The sequence below is a fragment of the Aulostomus chinensis genome, chromosome 9, assembly GCF_037954235.1.
Source record: "Aulostomus chinensis isolate RoL2024-O1b breed Wild chromosome 9, RoL_Achi_v1.0, whole genome shotgun sequence".
Taxonomy (NCBI): domain Eukaryota; kingdom Metazoa; phylum Chordata; class Actinopteri; order Syngnathiformes; family Aulostomidae; genus Aulostomus; species Aulostomus chinensis.
This window is the reverse complement of record NC_141328.1, coordinates 4,070,151-4,090,565: the sequence shown is the minus strand read 5'-3', so window position 1 is coordinate 4,090,565 and position 20,415 is coordinate 4,070,151. Positions and strand designations below refer to the sequence as shown.

The 20,415-nt window shown below is 42.1% G+C and overlaps 1 protein-coding gene and 1 pseudogene across 9 annotated transcripts in view; one reads left to right on the top strand and one right to left on the bottom strand.

The window, feature by feature from the left end:
* Positions 1-7,073: 7,073 nt before the first annotated feature.
* Positions 7,074-12,097, bottom strand: zfp64 (zinc finger protein 64 homolog (mouse); annotated as a pseudogene). Its single transcript, XR_015117847.1, has 6 exons — positions 11,651-12,097; positions 11,305-11,472; positions 10,753-10,899; positions 10,538-10,600; positions 9,474-9,725; positions 7,074-8,760 (listed from the first exon to the last, which is right to left on the bottom strand). The product of XR_015117847.1 is annotated as a zinc finger protein 64 homolog (mouse) (transcript).
* tshz2 (teashirt zinc finger homeobox 2) overlaps positions 11,960-20,415 on the top strand; it is a 127,657-nt gene continuing 119,201 nt past the window's right edge. For 5 of the 8 annotated variants that reach the window (XM_086213188.1, XM_086213194.1, XM_086213187.1 and 2 more), the window contains exons 1-3: positions 11,960-12,045; positions 13,136-13,260; positions 15,952-16,015. The gene's annotated coding sequence lies outside the window, so the exon portion shown is untranslated. Of the gene's footprint in view, positions 12,046-12,646; positions 12,665-12,773; positions 12,794-12,849; positions 13,035-13,135; positions 13,261-15,951; positions 16,016-20,415 lie in introns of those variants that run through there. The other 3 variants (XM_086213189.1, XM_086213190.1, XM_086213193.1) reach the window with 3 other exon arrangements.

Sequence of the window (20,415 nt, the reverse complement as noted above, 5' to 3'; positions counted from 1 at the left end):
GCTTAGATATATTCTAAATTGTTGCAAAGAATAAAGCACGTCAGTAAATACTCTGTTAAAAACAGCAGATGCTAAAAGGTGCCTATGTAGTTCACGGTGTAGTTTGTAGTATAACGTTTGTTTTGTGCCTCCAAGGTTTGCATTCGTGCTTCAAAAATCACAAAAGCAACCTACATTTGTGGCGATGACAACACTTTGCAATTCGGGTGCTTTAACAACAATTAGTTAATGCTTTGTTAACATTACTAATGTTTAATTCATGGTTAATTATTGTCAGCTACTGTCTAGTGATAGTTTAGTTAAGTTGCTCTGGTTAACTTTACAGCGTTGAGGTGGGGTGAAAGGTTTCACCCTCCCCATTTTGCAGGAGGGTCACAAAGAGCATTAACAAACAGTTCAGTATGCTAAGGTAAGGCTTATTCCATAGTGTTATTGATGTATAACCTGTCATGGTTGTGATATCATCATAAAGTGCTGGTGGAAAAACCCTGTAAGTCTTGTGTAGTTTTGTTTGACACAGCGCCGATTGTCTGATCCCACCATCCAGAACCTCATCCGTGGCGATGCTAACTTCCAGCCTGGAAGACTACAAAATGACATCATCCAAGCGACGATATTATGACAAGGATATATACAGAAAGATACACTCACCGTCTCCGGAGGCCACCCTGACCCTGAGTTCTCGACTATTTGTGTGAGAAAATGTTGGAATCTCCAGTAGAGATGCTTAGAAACATCAGCACAAGTGTGTCATTTGTTTGAAAGGCTACACTAATCCACATTACTCACACTGCTTTTCTAATTGCTTCATATCCAACACGGATTTACAAATTGCATGAGAATGAATTTGGCAGCAGCAGCAGTATCTGGGTGAATTAAGCGCTTTGAAAGCAGGCAAGGTAAACACCAGCTTGAGCACACACACACACACACACACACACACACACACACACAAAACAATGGCTTGCATGTGTAAAGATCAGATTTCCATCATGTTTGTTTTCTTAGGATAAGGCATGTGTGAACAAAGAAAATATTTTGCTTGCTAATAGCCATCTGTTGAAACCTGAGGAATTTCTAAAATTGTAAATAGATTTGTTTAGTTGGGCAACAGGTTTAATTAGAACAATATTACACATATTCAAGTATTTAAATGATTAATTGTGTCTGCAACAAAGAGTTTATTTCCTTTTTTTTTTTTTTTTTTGCGAGTACTCAACATTTCTGCCCGCAAAAACACAAAGTTTTGCCAAGTAAATATTTCTCATCAAAATTCTAACTTCATTTGATACAAGACAGAATCACTTGGTGTTTTTTATTTTTCAAAAAATCTCAAGCAAATTTAGCTTTGTGCATTTCTATTGCTTGTATTCAGTCAAATACTCAGCCACTTCCTTACTGAAATATAATCTTAAATCGGCCCCTCTTACTTTGACCCTGCTTGTCGAGTGATTCTGTTTCATGGGGGTAGAAATTTGACAAATACAAGTGTTTCTGTAGTGGTCAGTTATTCACAAACCCATTTCTTTGCATTGTTATCAAATAAATACAATGAGCATAACTCGGAAAGCTTGACAGCAATCCAATCCCTCAGTCATGGCAGGCGGGCGGTGAAAACAAATGTCCATTCACACAAAAACTGACTGTCCTGCTCTTCCACCATGAGAATGTGGACAGCGACAACACAAAGCAACATGCTGACATGTGAGAACGATCTGAGGGTTTCACACAACATAAAAAAAACAAATCCTGTATCTGTGCCCAGCAAAAAAAAAAAAACAAAACAAAAAAACGTGATGGCACACACTTAACCATCAGTGTTTCCTAACTCAACTTGCATCTCTCAAAAATATGGAATAAAAGAAAACAATTGAGGGATTGTTCGCCGTTCAGTACGTGGCACACTCTGTACGCCCCGAACCGTGCAAACAATCATTTGTTTAGTGGCACAGAAACAGGCAAACAATGGCTAAATGTCTTTGTTAGCGAATCACAAAAGCTAATAGCTGGGTTGCTGCATTCACGAGATCACACTCAGCGGCCATCGCTAAACGGTGAAACCCACATCATTATAAAGGACGTTGTTGTAAAAGGCTCCTGCTCTGTGTTGGTTGGAGAGCAGAAGATACTGTAGCATTCCTTTGTCCACTGAAGGACTTTTATGAGCTTCACCACTCTCGCTCCAGCCATGCCTATTGGCTCAAAATGAATTTTTCTGGGCCCCGAGGACTGGTTTTAAACTGCTGTTTTTGGTCTTAAAGGAATAACAACAAAGGAGCCAGTCAGGGTAATGCTTCCTGACAACCCAAGATACACAAAAAGACAAAAACAACACAGCAAACACTAAAACCCAGAATGAATGCCACATAAAAGGAGAAAGTTGTTTCAAAAATGTGGGAAACTACGGAGACTCAGGGCAGCTACAAAGGAAAATATAGAATTGATGGCTACAGGAAAAAAAAAAAAAATGTTGCTGCTGCAATTAGTTCAGTTCGTGGCCACGAGATGTAACTTGTTCCCACTGCTGAGGCCCGGAGATATTACTGAAGGGCAAAATCTGGCAGACAAGACATAACTTGTTCCCACAATCTGATTAATTTGTAGCCACCAGATATAGCCTATTCCCACAAACATACCAAAGCGTGGGAAAATGTATATTGTGCAGCCACTAATGAATCAAATTGTTGGAACGGTACACATCTTGTGGACTGAAATGGATGAAATTGTGGGAAAAAGTTATATCTAATGACCTCAAAATATTGTTTCTGTCTCTTTGCGGCCCCGGCAGGGCTAAGAATAGGGGGAGTGAAAATAAAAACAATTAGAGGAGGAAGGATCATTTCATTTTGCACGTTGAGAATAAAGTTGGCAAAACAGTTTGATAATTAAGTCCAACTGACAAGAATAAACACGATGTTTAAGGGTTAAAGTCCAGGGACTAGCGTTCGTGTGTAGAGGAACTGGTGAAAGAACACTTTAGAACCGGGTTTAGTAGGAAGGAAATTCTCTCTCTTTAAGCACATAAACATCATGTGGTAATGCAATGATTGTGCTGAAAAATGGGCTCAGATGGAAAAAACCCACACACAAACAACTGGCAGTTGCACGCGTGTATTAGATCCTCTTCAAACTGCCCTCCAACGATATTTCTAGATTTTCATTTTGATAGGGATTGATCGTTTTAATCAAGTTTGGCTGTGCTGCTAGGATGCTTGTTCTACTGTGTTTTATTGTTTTTTTTTACGCAGCTAACTGCAATTCAAATTTCCCCCGGAGGGCCAATAAAGACCCGAACTGAAACTGAACTGAACTGCCTGGACTTAATTCTTTAACAGGTATTACAACTTTTATTTTGGGGTATTTTTGCTTGATTCTCTAGACATGTCCTGAACAACACAATCTCTCAACCATAATTTTCCCTAAAGTGAGTCTATTGATTGCACTCTTGAACATTACAATAGCCTAATAATGTCTTAACAAATAATCACATTGCATTCAGGAGGCAAATTAAGGTGTCTCTCTGTGAGTGGGCCGTAAAAAGGCCTGATCAAACGGCTCCATCGTCTTGGATTTCTTTCACACAGACAAAAGGAATTGAGCAGAGAGCAGATAAAAGCCTCCAGTGTCCTGAGAAATCAAAACTCACTTAAGATGTCAATAGTGTCACTGCAGAGAGATGCTTGGATTGGAAAACAAATCCATATCAATACCTTGACAATCAGTTAATTTCATTAAAGCATTCAATGCCATTTACTGATGGGGCAGCAAATTGTGTGCAAACAAAGCAAAGGTCAGAAATGTATTGTTCAACCAAGTGACAGATTGTACCTGGAGGAGTGAAAAACAGTTTGCACTCAGTGACTGTCTGAGCCATTTATAACGCAGAAAAATAAATACACTGAATGCTTCGGTTCACTTTACACGCCTGTGATATGTTTAAAGTATCCGCTCACGCCTGATCCGTCGTTCCTGGATCTGTTTATACGCACAAGGAATGTATCGCAACAACATACGATTTCTTTAAGCAGCTGTGAGTGGAAATTGCTTTTTTTTGGGGAGGGGGGGGGGGGGACATTTATGACCCCATTCAAAGGATGACATCTCAAACACAGGAAGGAAGGAACTGAGAAGTGCCATACAATATCAAGAGGTGCATTTAAAACTCTGCAAACAAAAAGTAACCAAAGCAGCTCAGCTTTGGCTGATTTTCCAGGATATAACGGATGCATTTCCAAGTTAATAAACATCGAGAGCGCGCAAAATGCGTCGATCGCTCCCGTCATTCACCTATTCACCTGAAAACAGGACAGACATGCTAGGAATTAATGAACATGTCACCCTCAACAACAGTTCAAACTCCCCCCCAAGCAAAGCTTTAAAGATGTTGTAGGCCACAGAGAAAGCACTTAACCCAGCTATATGATGTCACATGTGGAACAGCGAGGAGGAGGAGGAGGAGCGGGTGGAGGAGCGGGTGGAGGTGGTCGGGGGTCTCTCCTCCTCAAGGGTGCTCAGGATTAGGGCCTGGAAGCCTGTTAGATAATAGATCAAAGAGATACAACAGAGAGCTCTTCTTGCTTTTCCCACACGGCCAAAAAAAAAAAAAAAAAAAAAAAATCTTCACCCTGAAATGGAATTTCAGGCTCCTGTAGCGAGTCCACCTGAAGATGAGTCACACTTAAAGTTCTACAAAGGTCGCCGCATGGCAGATTATTGCTGAGGTTATAATATTCCGGGTGCTGACTCAGCTCGGTAGGAAGGGATTACAGTTATAAAGTTCAGTCAAACCAGGGTCAAATGTCTCCGAAACTGTGACAGCAAACCTTGAGCAGACAGTCCTGGTCATCAAGGATGAATCCCACCGCCTCTCCTCTTGCACCACCAAGAGGTTTAACGTTTGCGTGTGGACAAAAGTATTAGATGTCAGTGCTGATACAGTAGATAAATCTAATAGATATAATGACAGCTATCTATTGCTATTTTTTCAAGTTAAAAAAAATACTGTGAGGGAAATGTATTGAAAGTAGTCAAACCAAAAGTACAGTAAAAAAAAAAACAAAAAAAAACCCCAACCCAGATTAAACAGTAATGTGGTGACCTGCTCGGATTTGTCTCTTTCGAGAAAATGAAGCCGGAATGTGATGAACTGCGTGGGGAACAATCAACGACATTTTGAAGTGAAACCAGAACCGGATCTGGATCCGATGATGTCATATTGCCTGGGTGGAGGTGTGGTCTCTCTGAGTGCCCTGGAGTTACCTCCCCCAAGGAATTAACGGGATTGGTGATGTTTGCCTGTCTTATGTAAGAAATGAGGCAGATTTTCTATAAACTTGGTGGAGGATTGTAGCATTGGCCAACCAGGAATCCATTATATTTTGGAGCAGAAGAGGGAAAAAATGTCTTCTTTCTTTCTTTCTTTCTTTCTTTCTTTTTTAACATTGAGTTTGGCTGGGATCACCTTAGCAGAGGTATTTTCTCTCCATGTGCCCTCAAGCTAAGATATATACTCATTAGTGTATTGACGTGCATGAGCAGCATGATAAGGTACTCATGGTAGAGCTCCTTATTTATACATAACACAATGAAATTATAACAAACTGATTAAATATTTTACTTATTAAGTATTTATCTGCGGGCGGTGTGGCTCGGAGGTAGAGTGGCCTTCTAGCAACCGTAGGGTCGCTGGTTTGATCCTCACTTCCCCCGGTGACCCTGTCCAAGTGTCCTTGAGCGAGAAACTGAACCCCTAATTGCCCCTGATGGCCCTGGTACAGACTGCCGACCTGTCCAGGGTGAACCCTGCCTCACACCCAGTGTCAGCTGGGAAAGGCTCCACCCCCCACCCCCCACCCCCGCCCTTTACAGTTCAGCAGTGTAGAAAATGGATGAATGAAGTATTTATCTGAACATGTTGGCACAATCATGTGATGTCATAGACCTGTGAAACGCAAACAACGGCCGATAGTTCAGCCTTCAGAAAACAACTTTATTAGCAATCCATAGAAGCTTAGACTTTAACTTGTGTCCTTTGGCACAAACATATTTATTTATATATAATTGAGGACGGTAAATGCATTTTCATGATCCTCAGCTGGAATTTGTGTTTCATATGAATCAGAGAGTTAAAAGTTGGCTGACTTCAACCTGTAAATCACTAGCATTTTAGCCCGCTAGCAGTTAGCGTGTAGCACTAAACACACGGGACGTTTCACCTCACGTCTTCACTGTCAGAGTGGTTTTTCAGTTTGCAAATGATATGAAAAAAATGTTGTGAACAAATGAATCAAGAAAAGTGGTTTTATGTATGTTAAGATTTGCCAATTCAAAAAGCAAAGCACTAGAATATTTCAAATTATCCTAGCAATGCTTTTCTAATGTCTCTGTTTCCTTTTATGGGGGGGGGGGGGGGGGATTTGCTGGCACTCTCAGGCAGTTAATGTAAAAATATACACAAGAGATCATCCAGTAAGCTTACTTGCTACATCAACTTCCTATCAGAAGTACAAGTACCTCTGTTTTGATCTGTATGTTATGAGGACAGTTGTCCTGTTGAGACATAACTCTGAGAGGTAGCATCAACCTCCATAAAGGTTTATTCGTGTAATGACGTCTTCTGTGTTTGTGGCCACAGAACAAGAGAACGTAGGAGTTTGCATCACCAGGGCCATTAGTGCTGAGGGACAACAAAGAAATCAATGTGCAGTCTTCTTTTCAGGTGCAGCCTTCGCTTCAAGCCAATATTAAGTGCTGAAGTCTGAGAGTAAAAATGGTCAGAATAATAGACTCAAGCAAAACAGGCACTTTATTGAAAAATCTATGGAGGGATCAACATGGCTTTTAGAAACTAAGATCTTAGCATGTATTCTCATGTTTTCTACCACAGATGTCAATTTGCATACGAGGAAAAGGACTTGTTCATCTAATGTCATTCATCCAAACAGAAAATCAACGCTACAGGAGTTCATCGCCCAACAATTTGAGAGAGAACTTGACTCTACACTCTGACTATCTGCTGCCCCCTTATGGGCAAATTGAGGGAAAAAAAAAATCACACTACAGAGAAATTTCAAGTTGTGTCCACTTCAGGCTTTATTTTGTTACAATTCATATATCAACATGTTGGCTAAAAATGCCCCGTCTTTCAATTCTGATGCCTAAAAAAAAATGACATTTGAAAATAGAGCGTATGAATGAACCTGTAATGATTAACTTTCATAAGTTAACCAGTGTTGGATGGAACTACGGCGCTACCACAACAATTAGTTATTCTAGAATCTAAAAACGAAGATGTCTACTTCAAAGTCTCCTTACAGCATTGGTACTACTTGTCAGAAACAGTAAAATTGTTTTTTGGTTCACACAGATCTTGAAGTTCTTTTCTGGAAAAGTTTAGCTTATGATGCAGTTAGTCTTTCTTTAACTTATAAAACACATTGAGCCCTCAACTCATTGTGCGCTGCCTTCCAGAGTGTATTAGGAGAGGGTGTCATCCTGGCTGGCAGGCTGCAACCCCCCCTCACATGGTAAGGCACTGTCCTCGACCACAGCTCTCCTTGCTGGCTTGGACATGACCTCCGATTGCTCCACCCACCATGTCGTGTGGTGTTGCTGTGGTTACCATGGCCGTGCTTCCCTCCGTGACAACTGTAACCTCTGTGCCACCCTCCTGGATCAAGGCGTTGAAACCCTCCAGTTCAGAGCAGGTGGTGATGAAAGTCTGCGTGCCACTACTTGAGTCCTGAGCGGTTATGGCCGTCTGCAGCAGCGCCTGGTGGAGTGGGTTGTTGGCGTCCTCTGGGCTCAGCTGAGTCAAGAGAACCGTCTGGGGTACAAGGGTGGTTTCTGCCGACTGAGTGGACCCGGCAGGTTGCATAGGTGCCAGCAGGTTGACCTGCTGGATCATGGAGTTGACTACCATGTCCTGGTTTTCTGGGCTTAATAGGACCATGTTGGTTTTATTCTGACTGTCCACACCAGCTGGAGATACAATGATTTTGAGCTGTGCGCTGCTATAAGGGGCCAACGAGTCAGCTGAGATGGGAACTTCAAACTGGGCCTGAGGCGTTACGGCAGGAACCACGCTGACGTCCTCGGCTGGGCTGGAGAGCTGGAGCTGCAGCGCGCTCTGAGCTTCTCTGTGTTGCTTCTTGTGGCTCCTCAGGGAGTCTTCCCTCACAAACGAAGCGTTGCACGAGTCGCAGCAGAACGCTCGAGCTGCATCGAGTTTGGCCCGGTACCGTGAGCTGACTGGCTTTGGAGAGTCACCTCCACCTCCACCCTTCCCTCCTCCTCCTCTTCCACCTTTCCCACCACTGCCTTTCTCCAGCTTATCTGAGTGGAACTTCTTGGTATGGATGACAAGGTTGCTGCGCTGCTTTGATGCAAAGCTACAGAAGTCACATTTAAAGGGACGCTCCTCTGAGTGGATCCTCTCGTGGACTTTCAGCGCCCCCTTGCTGGAGCAGGAATAAGTGCACTTGGAACACTGAATGGGCTGAGTGGGCTGGTGCTCTCTGGAGTGTTGCCGCAGAGCAGTTTTGTTGGCACACTTGAAGTCACAGTGCACACAGTGGAAGGAGTTCTCAGTGCCATGTTTGATCTGAATGTGAGACTTCAGGTTGCCTTTCATGGCACAGCGGTATTCACAAAAATCACACTTATAAGGCTTTTCACCAGAGTGGATCCGGATGTGCCTCTTTAAGTCTGAGTTGATTTTGAACTTTGCGTCGCACTGTTGGCACTGGAAAGGAGCATCCCCTGAGAAAACAGAGAAGAAATTTCAATGCAGCGTACAAATTGACTCTAATCCACGCAGACAAGCAGTAGAGCGATCTGAAGCTGGTGACTACACGACTCTATTCTGGGTTTTACGTGGGATTCACACGTCTGTTCCAGTCGCCACTGCTAGCGTGCAGGTGGTGAAGTAAGTTAGCATAGGGCAGACTCCTTCAGACTCACGTTGGAGCGAATCAAACATGTTTGACTTTTCCAAACAGACTCTGGATGCCGTCTGGGTAGTGTGTGATTCCTCAATCTGGCCCAGTTGTTAAATGTGTGATCCTCAGTTTCTCAAGTGCCATAAAAAGCCAGTCAGTTCGTCTAACTTGCAGTTTTTTCATAATCTGCTCAGACTGTGAAAGATGTGTAGTGAGTCCCAAGCTTGGGTCACATTATCAAGGTGTGTGTTGTAGACATGAGCACACCGTAATCGTCCTATTAAGTCTTTTGTGAGTGTTTCAAACTCTGCACGAATGCACCATGGCTGCAATGCAACAGCAGCAGTTTCAGGTCCATGTAGAACGTCGAGATGTGGTGCGGGCGTGTCTTCTGTCACTACTTGTACTCCACAGCATATAAACAGGAACATGAATGGAATGTTCTATGAGAAACTCATGTCATGAGGTCATTAGACGTACTAGCACTGACCGTGTGAATGTAGCTGCGGTTTCTGACAGATTTGGAGGACCTACCAGTGTGTGAGCGCAGGTGCACGGTGAGCTGGCTGGAGTTGCGGCTGGCGTAAGGGCATATCTGACACTTGAAAGGCCGTTCATCGTAGTGGATGCGCAGGTGCTTCTTCAAACTGCTGCTGTCTGCCGCTGCATAGGGACAGTGTTTACACTTGTGGGGCTTCTCGCCGGTGTGCGAGCGGCTGTGCATGTTGAGTTTGTCCCGCCGGCTGAAGCGTTTGTGGCACAGCTCACATTCAAACGGCTTCTCACCTGGACGGAAGACAGAAATACAGCCGGCGTCACTGTCTGGTCCTGAGCCCACATACAGAGGTGGGCTGGCCCACGTGAGACCATATTCATTTCGTAGTGTGAACTGGTCGGGCTGAACAAACAGGAAGAAAATATCTAATTGAAATTATTTTCACAAATAATGCAAATAATGCATTTTTGTGACATTACTGGCATTTAAAAAAAGATGGTATTAAAATGCTACCGGTGTGATTTACACAGGCATCTTTACCAAATCACAGATGTTGTTTGAGTCTATCTAAAACCATCTGCACGCCGGTGCGTCTCTGCAGCACCACAAAACTTCCTTTATATGGTATTCTGATACACATTTGACTTCCGTAGAAAATATTGGGCATATCAGACTTGGAAATGTGATTTTGATAAGGTTTTGTTATTCAGACCTAATCAGGAGAGTGCATCAGACGTTCGTGGCAGCTTGGCTTGCCAGGAGTCCAACAAACAGACCCAGTCTGTTCTTTTTTTTGATGCCTCGCTTCTAGTTTGGCTTTCAATTTCTGACCGAAAGACACAGGAAGGGCACAGCTCTGCCTCACCCCGCCCCACCTCCGCTCGCTCTGTTTGTTTATCAGACTCATCCGACAGCTGATCCCTCTCAGTCTGCCATCAACTTAAACAAGTTATTCCCATAGAACCGAACTGTCAGTTTTTGGTTGACAAGATCCACGGCATGAAATAAATATGATATGGATACCACATGTCATATCTGCGCGTGTTGGTCAGAACTGATACAAACTGCAGCAGAGAATCAAAAGCACAAGACACTGACATACCAGTGTGGGTTTTGAGATGTCGCTCCATGTCTTTTTGGCCATACTGCGTCTTAAAAGTGCAACCTGCAAATGAGGAAATATTGGGGATTAAGAATACGCGTGCAGTGAAAACTGTCCTGAATAAGTCACAACTGTACTAGGATGGGACAGACAGGAAGGACAGTTGTTCCTGCCTGGCAGCTGACCAGACATGAAGAGCAGCAAGGAGAACCAACCTGAGAAAGAGCAGCTGTGTCTCTTTGAAATCAGGGCGGGTTTTAATTTTTTGGAAGGTGTTTTCTGTGGTTTGGTCAGGATCTTTTTGACACCCCTCATTACACAGGTCTGGTAGGTTTCCTCCAAAACAAACTCTGTGCCTGCATCTGAGCGGGACAAGAACACAGCACAAACACCTCTGGAGGTTAGTGTTTGCACAAGGGGGGGATGAAGTCTTGTTGTTACCATTAGGAAACACATTGCATTGATAATTGTTAGGGTTTATACCATTAATGTTAAACAAACAAGCTAGAAATATTATGACCATGTCCTGTAGGAAGACTACTGAGCACTGGCACGAGGTAAACAGAACAGGGTTCCACTTGAAAGCAGGAAACACATATATAAAAGAACCTGTTTGTTATGCTCTAATATTTTCTCTATGCCTTTATGTCTGTTACTGTTTATCTATGTGTTTCCTACGTGACAGCCTGTATGTTCAGAACACTTCCCTCAGGACATGTACAGGTCATCTTGCATGGAACTGATTGGCAGCACTATCAGTACTCTACCTGTGAGAGCGGCTGCTGCTGGGGTGGCTGGTGGCTCTGTTGCAGGCAGGGAACATCCATTTTGCTTGTGTGCGAGAAACACTTCAAAGTTATTGTACTGCTGCTTGCAGAAGCCACAGATGTGAATATCAGGGCTCACCTCCACCACAACAGGCTGCCCTGCAGTGACTTCAGGAGGAAGAAAACAACAGGAAGCAAATGATTTCAATACAGAGTAGCATGATGCTCGTATGTGCAGATAACATACGTGTATATACCGACACGGAACTGAAATATTATGAAGTAGAATCACGACAAACACAGAGAAAGCATAAAGTCTAGGAAGAGACGTAGCTGGTTGCTTTACCGTCTGAGTTGTATGTTGCCATTTTTCGAGCTCGTCCCGCTGCAGATTAACTCATTTTCTGGATCGTCAAAGCCTAAGCGACGACTACTGCGGGGTTAAACTGTAGCGGCTCGGATCCATAAGCAGGCGGAAAGACAATAATTAAACGTCCCATAATGAGAAAGCTTTCGCGGGTTGAATACCGATGGAAACAATTTAACAACACTGAGACGAGTCGGTTTTCACGACAAGGTGCGTCGGGTTTACGGCAGTCAGGGTGAACATGCGCAGACGCCTACCCCGTGTGTCATAGTAACGTCACACGATGAAAGTTTGAACTCGATAAGCATAAAACTGAATTTTGGTGAACCCGTTGATTTTGTGAGGTACAATAACACGCGTGCAGAATCTTAAAGGTACATTTCACAAGATTTGTATGTGAAGTTATAATGAATATCTGAAGTTTGAACTTTTATCGTCACAGTTTATACTTTTATATCGTGTATTTAAATCGTGTCTATATTATGGCTGAATTTTTTTTATTAGAGAGACTTTAGCGATTCTAATTTATCTATTCATTGGTGTTAATGGGATATTCCCATGACATCTTTGTTGTTGCATTTAAGTTATCATCTTTATCATTTATTTTAATTTTGTTATTAATGTAAATGCCTAAACTTGATTTATTAAACCTCATGTTAAACACGGGTTTTAAATGTAGTTTATAGATAAAGTTTAATTTGTAGAAGCTAAATATTTATGTCACCTAGTTACTCTTTTACAATGTAAATTTGATTGTTGTTTTTTTTTTTGCTGATTCGTTTTCTAATTGAATATCGTTTATCAATATGATTTCAATGAATCATTATTGATTAATAATGTACAAATCCACTGCATTTCCAGTCAGATCTGACAGCAGAGTTTTTAAGTATGCTTGAACGCAGCATCATGTGTGGTCACGAATGCATAAATGGGACACAAATTGAATTTTTAACGAAAATGCCATTTCCTAAACCAAACAGCGGGCTCGGCCAGGTAAATACGAACAGATAAAGTTGCTTCCAGAACTTAACTGGCGTGTTTCCTTCTCTTTCCTGGAGCTGAGAAAGGTCATTAATGGCACTTTTGCCATCAACCATCCCATAAAATAAGGTTCTATGAATGGTAAACCATTTAACTGTTGGATTAGAGTCTCTGTGGTAAAAAAAACAACAACTGTCGATTAACTTAGTAAAATAAACGTCCGCTGTTAGCTTGAGTAGCTCTGGGGCTAAAACGTTAGCACGGCTTCGCTTGTTTGCTAACTTCAGGGGCATTGAGAGAGCACGAGCGGTAAGCTATCAACGTTAGCACTCAAATAAACTCCACCAACTTTCAAGTAAGGACAATTTACTGTGTTGTTGGGGTGAGTGAATGGGAATGCCTTTTTTTTATATACCAGTGCAGTTGTGCCAGAGTGAATAAGCCACGAAATTGACTGACATACAGCTCCATTTTCACTGGCAGGTCCTTAAATGGCTGATTGCCACTGTGAAGCTCAGGAATTTCCTTAGCTTGACTTTCCTGCATGGCAAAGGCAAACTACTGATTCCTCCCCTGCTGAAACAGCAAATCCTTGAGACAGACAGGAAGTACGGGCGCACACACACACACACACTCACACACACACACACACACACACACACAGCTGGGCCTTTCATGGCTTGCCCACATGAATCTGAGCAGTTGATTACCAATGTCATTGAGTTTGATTCAGTAAGAATTGTCTGCACGGTAGCAGTTTATGTCAAGTTAATAAGAACGTGCTGTTTTTCTCCTGGCATTTTGAAATTTGATGACATGGCCCAGAGGAACAGATAAGTAAATAAATAATTGGATCTGACCGAAGAGCGTGCAAATCATATGCACATAAATCTTTTGCAAATGCCACATAGTTAAATGTACATCAAAAGACTGCATTTACATGTGACAGACAAATGACTTCGAGATGGGGTAATTAAAGAAAGCCTTATGTCATCCCCCCAGTGGTGGAGAGCGGACCATTATGTTCTCTACTTTGATCTAGACTGTATTTTTACAATCAAAAGAACTGTTAATATGCATTTTCACTCTTCACACTGGTTGCGCAGCTCAGTCGTTTCCCCTGATGCTTCATGAAGGGCTGTGTTTCCTGGTAAATGAGGCCCGATAATGAACTTAACAAAGTAATGCAAATAATTGCAAGTACTTCCTGTATGGCTACAATAAATAAATTCAGTCAGTTCAGTTGTGGCAGTGCTGATGAATGTATAGGATATTAAAACAACAAAAAAAAAAGTATCAAAAATACCTAAGATATATGAATGGTCTGAAAATTATTTCTCAGAAAGGTGACATATCCAGATACTCGACTTATCCAATCAACAGTCTAAATCAAATTTATATTGAATTTACTCTCATTGAAAACTAGACAAGCTGCAAATCTTCAAATCTCACAACCTGCAAATCTTTTTTTTATACCCACCGATGAGGCAATAATTTTGCCGCTGTTTGTTTGTATTAAGCAAAACCCATGAAGCCAGTCCTCCTCAAACGTGGTGCAGGGGTTTATCCTGGGCCAAGGAAGAACCCGGTAACGTTTGGGCCGGATTTGTTTTAACACAGCAGGAAATTACTTTTTTTTTTTTTGCCCTCTAGTTTCCCTTGTTTTGCTGGACTATTTAGTTTGAATCAGTAATTTTCAGAATATGCCCCCCCCCCCATTACATTACACACAGTTTTGCTTTTATAGGATAATTACTGTTTTTTTTTTTTATCCCATACAGAGTTGACTGTGGTGCCTGGTGAGCTTTAATATTGATGTTTTGTATAACTTAAGACTTCACCGAAAACACAACAACTGCTATCAGTGTCCGACTCTTGTAAAGCAGGAAAAAAATGGTAGAAATTCCTTCCAAAACTACAGGGATGCACCAAAGTGGAAGCTCCATGCTGATACGTAGCAATTTGGCTCGTAAATGCTACCAATATTTTAAACATTTTGCTTTTGCTGTTATTTATTCCCCCTTTTACATCAGGAAAAGGAAAAAAAAAAATCCTCTTTATGTAAAAAAACAAAACAAAACTAACTCAACAGTTGTGAGGTCATTGGCTCTTTTATTGCACTCATGATGAATACAAAGCCAGTTGCACAACCCGATGAGAGAACCTTTAATAGGCAACATAGAGTGATTTATTTTTTTGGAAGAATTACTTCTTCAAAAGCCCTTTCAGCCTGTTGTACAGTAAACTACTCTTTGAGGTGGCTCAGCTCAGGTACCCAGAACAATGTATTAATGAGACAGGTGATCACCCCCTTGTATACCAGTCATCATGCGATCAGCTGATATCAATAGGCCATCTCTAAAAATGACCCTTCCGTTTGATAAATATTCTGTCACCATGGTCCTTGGAGCCTCCCCTGACTCTGTCTGGAGCCCGCCTGGTGAAGCCTGCCTCACTCTTTCTAAATTGTTTGAGTTTCAAAATGGTTTCGAATTTACATTTAAACTCACTCATCGATTTCTGCTCTAAATCCGATTATCCAGTCGTTCAATCCAGATGCGTTTGACCATTTTACCACTTCTGGTTCTCCCGTATTTAAAAAAAACAAACAACAACAACAACAACAACAACAAAAAAGCAGCAAAGTCAGTTGTCATACTTAGAGACAAAATATCACATGAGCATCCAGCTGTGCCAGTTCGGATTTGCAGACATGCCCTCTTCCCATTCATAGAGACGCCCGAACATTCAGTGAGTGATGTAATGTCCCTCTTTTCCCCAATGAGACAAGGGCAACAATAGGAGGAGGGGGGTGCTTCTGTCACATTATTTTCCCCCGCCGAGGCATGCCAGCTGCTTACAGTTGCTTAATGGCTATGAGCTGTCATAAGGCATCACAGCCCGCTGCCACACAGGAGCGGCAGATGCTTTAATTGCACAATGACTTGTAGGTTGTCAACAGCAATTATACCAGGCTTCCACCTGAGGGCACCCAAAGAACACCGTCTACTCACTTCACTGGCACAACACAGGCTGCCGACACTGGCTGATCTCTGAATCTGTCCAGACAAGAGCTGGATCCAAGTCTCTCTTTAGTGTAATGGTTTGGGCATGTGCCGCAAAGACTGAGGCAGGATTGCCAGACAGCGAGCTCAGGACCCCCAAATCATATTTAGACATAAAATATTTATCTAGCTTTGTCACCTTAGGGCCTCACAATGCTGCGGCAGGTTGTTGTGTGCAGAGTTTGAGTAATTTTCCTCATTATTTATTCATGTCATTTTTTCCCTTTGATTCAGGGGAGGCTCATTCGCTGCTGCCAGTCCTAAGATTATTGCCATTAAGAGGAACCAAATAAAAATGGTGAGGTCAAAGCTATGTTGCAACATGCTTCAGCCCACTTTGGTTTGTTATATTCTGCTCTGTAAAGTGCTTCGGTTTGCGCTATTTTCTATTTATAGGCAGAACTGAAATTAGAATCAAGAGTAATACAGAAACCAGCAATGACCTTCTGTTTGTGTCGTGTCAAATGAATTAAAAGATTTTTTTTTTTTTTGAGCAATAAGATAAATTATACACTCAGGTATGAATTCATTGGGTCATTGTGTGCCACCTCAGCATCAACTGAAACAGAGCCCCAAACTGGGAACCATCCAAAAACTCCCAGTTTGTCATAAAAAAAGACACCATACAAATACACACACACACACACACACACACACACACACACACACGCTCACACACAGGGTTCATGCACACAGAGACTTGCACACGCAAGCAAGTGCAGCCGTGGCACACACAAAAGGCGCACATGCTCACACGCAAATAAGCGGCATGCTCTTTGTATCTGCCAACTGATGCAGATGATAGGGCTGCCGAGGAGTGCAGGCTAACCAGAGACCAGAGGCTAAATGTGCCTTCATAGACAACAGCAGGCCGCAGCCTTCCGACGAGGGTAGTCGACATTAAGACAGAAATAAATGAAACTGCAGTAGAGAGTATTGTCACGCAGTCTATTTTATGATGGAACTTTGCTTCCCCGTCTGCTAATTAAAGGCACATTTCTATCAAAAGAGAGAGTTATTTCAAGTGGTCTGTGGGTGCCTTGCATTTTGCAGTAGTGTCAGCAGGGGGGGTCCAAAATCAGGCTAGCGACAGAGACCCATTTGAAGCAGCCTACAAGGCAGTGCTCCAGTTTGTAGCAGCTGACATTTTGGAACCAGTGGGTCAGCAAAATGGAGAAACCACACAGATGTATCAAAACCAGCGAGACTTCCGATCACTGGAGAGTTGTGTATAATTTATTGTGGCTCTTTGTTTTTCTTTATAGTGAGTCCTAATTATGGCTGTCCAGGATCTGGCCATTAAGATTATTGCACAAGTAGGTTTCAGGTGTTGCCTTCTACTCCCAAGTAGAGCAGAGCAGGAAATGAGGCCATGGACTGAATAGAGTTAAACAAAAGAGGGGTGCTCATGTGGCGGTCATGTGCAAATACACGTATTATTGTGTGAAATTGTCATTGATGTCACGGTGGAGGAGGGACAGATAACAATGAGGCTAGCTTATTCATGCCCATCACACCTTAAGACACCTACGTGGTCACACACACAGCATCATCATCGTCACAGAGGGAGCAAGGCTCATAATTGGACAGAGGTGTCTGTAGATAATGAAGCCAGACCTCACACCTGCCAAACCTTGGGGATTTCACTTGACTGGCCACTTAAATCTTCCTCACTCTGCGGGTCTGGAGGGCAAGAGAGTGAGTAAGGAACTAATGGGAAAAAAAGCACGCGCTACAGGGAGGATCCCTGTCAGCACGAGTGTAGCGTGGACCCCCACACCCCCACCCTCACCCCGTCTAACTCAGCCCCCACAGCTCGTTCCGTACTGCACCCACCTCACTTCACTTCACTGTAAATCCTCTTGTGTCAAGGATTTCAGACGGAAATGGGGAAATGCTGCACCAGCTATTTTGTTTCAAACTCTCAAAAACACTCGCTTCACCCAAGTTGTCTTTGGTGACAGTGTTGTGTGCGGGAAGCACGTCGTGCAGCTTTTAGTGGGGTGTCATTCGAGGTGCTGAAAGGGAAATCACGTTGATGCTTCAACAGAGGGAGACTTCTATATAGAAATATTTACCTGACAGTCATCAGTGAAGGTGTGACACGGTATCAGTCCTAGCAAAAAGCTACACCAATTAGGGTTCAAGTTTACCCCGGAAAAGTCTTAACAATTTATGAGAAACAAAATGGATTTTCGCTGTCTTTCTTTGGGACTTTATCTGTAATACTTATTGGAGTATTCTATTACATTCTACTCAGTTCTATTCCAAAGTGAGAAACAGAAACGGGGTAACTCTCTTTGTCGGCCATGTCAGTTTTTTTACATACTTAGCCATGTCTGCTGGCAAACAGGTTGTACTGCTAAATGGTGAGAATCGATAACAGACTACAGACCGCTAACAGACTGAATGCTTGTAGGGTCCCTGCATCCAGATGACCTGAGTCTATATATGCTAAATACTTATATTTATTCTGCAAATATCAGATTAACATGTACATGTCAAACTATTTTGTCTTGTGCAAGTGTCCGCTGCTGCTTCTTCAAGTTTGAAATGTGATGAGCATATTATTAAACTACCCAGTGGTACTCAGCGAGTTTTATTTTCAGCTCAAATTTGGACATTTTCAGAAAAATTATGTAGAATATTGTGTCATATATCACAGTATGTTGTGATAAAATGGTAAACCATGATACAGACGGTCTTCCCCAGCTCTATGAATACACAGTATTTGCTGAGATACTTTCCAGAAACAATGGTGAGTTCCTGATGGACATTTATGCTACACATGCATCTGCATCCTATCAGTTCCAGCTGATACACGTCTGTTGATACCTGTAATGATTCTGATACTGGAGCGCTTTTTGTCATGGACTGTTGGCGGTACTTTTTTTGTTGTTGGTGTGTGAAACATTACATCTTGACATCAGATTGGAGTAAACCTCACAGTCGTTATCATTAAAAGCTAAGAAATATATATTCACACCCGCGAGCTCCAAATCAGTGCTGTGCGATTTGGTGAACGGGTGATATTTTCTCATTATCATGAACAGTATTGTGATTATTTTATACAACGTTAGGATATAATAAACACACGGTATCACAAGTCCACTTGCTTGGTTGTCAGAAAGAAAACAACCCACACAAATTACTGATAATTTAGAATTTTGTATTTCTGAGTTTTTTTCTCACACATTCAAATTGAAACTAGCAAAAAAAAAAACAAAAAAAACACCTTATTTTTGCCGTCATCTAATTCCAGAACTTGACATCGTCAGTGTGGTTCGATTAATCGCACAGCACAGCACAGCACCGTTCTTAAGCAGTTCATTTGAACTCTGCTCTTAATTTGAACTTAAGTGTAAAAGTGCAGAGAAATATATACACATGTATCAAAGAAAGCTGTTCCTAAAAGTCAACGAAATAAGATCAAATGTTTTAATATCCAGTAAAAGAACAACCTGCGTCATCCTAGCGGGACAAATCAAGTAGGACTCAGAGCAAAATCTGTAAACATTTTTGATTACATATTTAAAATGAAGTGCGTAACTTGATCAGATGGGTGATCCACTCCAGCCTCCCATCTGGGGATAATGTCAGTACGAACACTTGATCTGATATCCCTTCTCTAAATGACTCTAAACATGCGGCGGCAGCACACATACTCAGTCAGAAAAGTTGTTTAGTGTCAGTGATAGTGCTTGAACAAGCTGGCAGATTCATAACAGGATTATGACAGAAATGCACGATATTCAATTGGGAGCAAAATGTGAATTAATTAAAAAAGCACCCTCTTTTGACTGGGGCTTTCATTCTACATGAAAGAAGGCAGCAAATAAAGCTCATGGCCACAATCCTGGATACTTTTAGTTTAATTTTCCGATGTCCAGACCAGGTGGGGAGGCAAATGAGCCCAGGTGGCTCAACTGGCCTGTGATACCCAGGAGGCGAGCCGCGCAATCAACAGCAACAAAAACTATCACATCCACGGTGATGGATAGTGTCACATGTCCACCTAGTGTGGGTTCCCTAAGTGCTGCGCATATTCAGGTTAGAGCTCGTCTGCTGTGATAGATTATAGATAGACGAAAAGCTGTGTGGGCACGGCCACTTTTGGGAAAAGTGCTGTAACCGTAGACCCTGGATCATCGTCGCTCCATCTTCTACGAGCTTAAACTGCCACATGAAGACACTTTAAGTAGTTGGGCTTTATTTACTAATATGGATCTTCTTTCCAAATCGCACTGATAAGCAACACTGAAATGTGCCGTGAAACGAAATCACACGGAAACCGAAAGCTTATCAAGATGAAACTGTGCAATAATACAAGAATTATCCATCACCATCCATCATGTATTTGTTTGCAGGAAACAGATTACATGGATCTTAATTGAAATATTATTTTACCTTCATTTGAATTATTTATGGGATTGCTGACTAGATTCGTACCTCCGAGAAAAAACACATTATGTGATGCAAAATATGTGTGTGTGTGTGTATTTGTACTTCTCATATATTATTAAAAGTGTAGAATCAGAATCCGGTCTTGCGTAGCCTTATGAAGGATATCAAAGAGCATGTCTTTGATACAATTTACTTGAGATCCACTGGTCAGAGCAGAGCTGTCCATTGGCCTACCATTGCTAATGAGGTCGGGAGTAAAATTGAGAGTGGTGGGCTGGCTGTCATCTGCTAGGT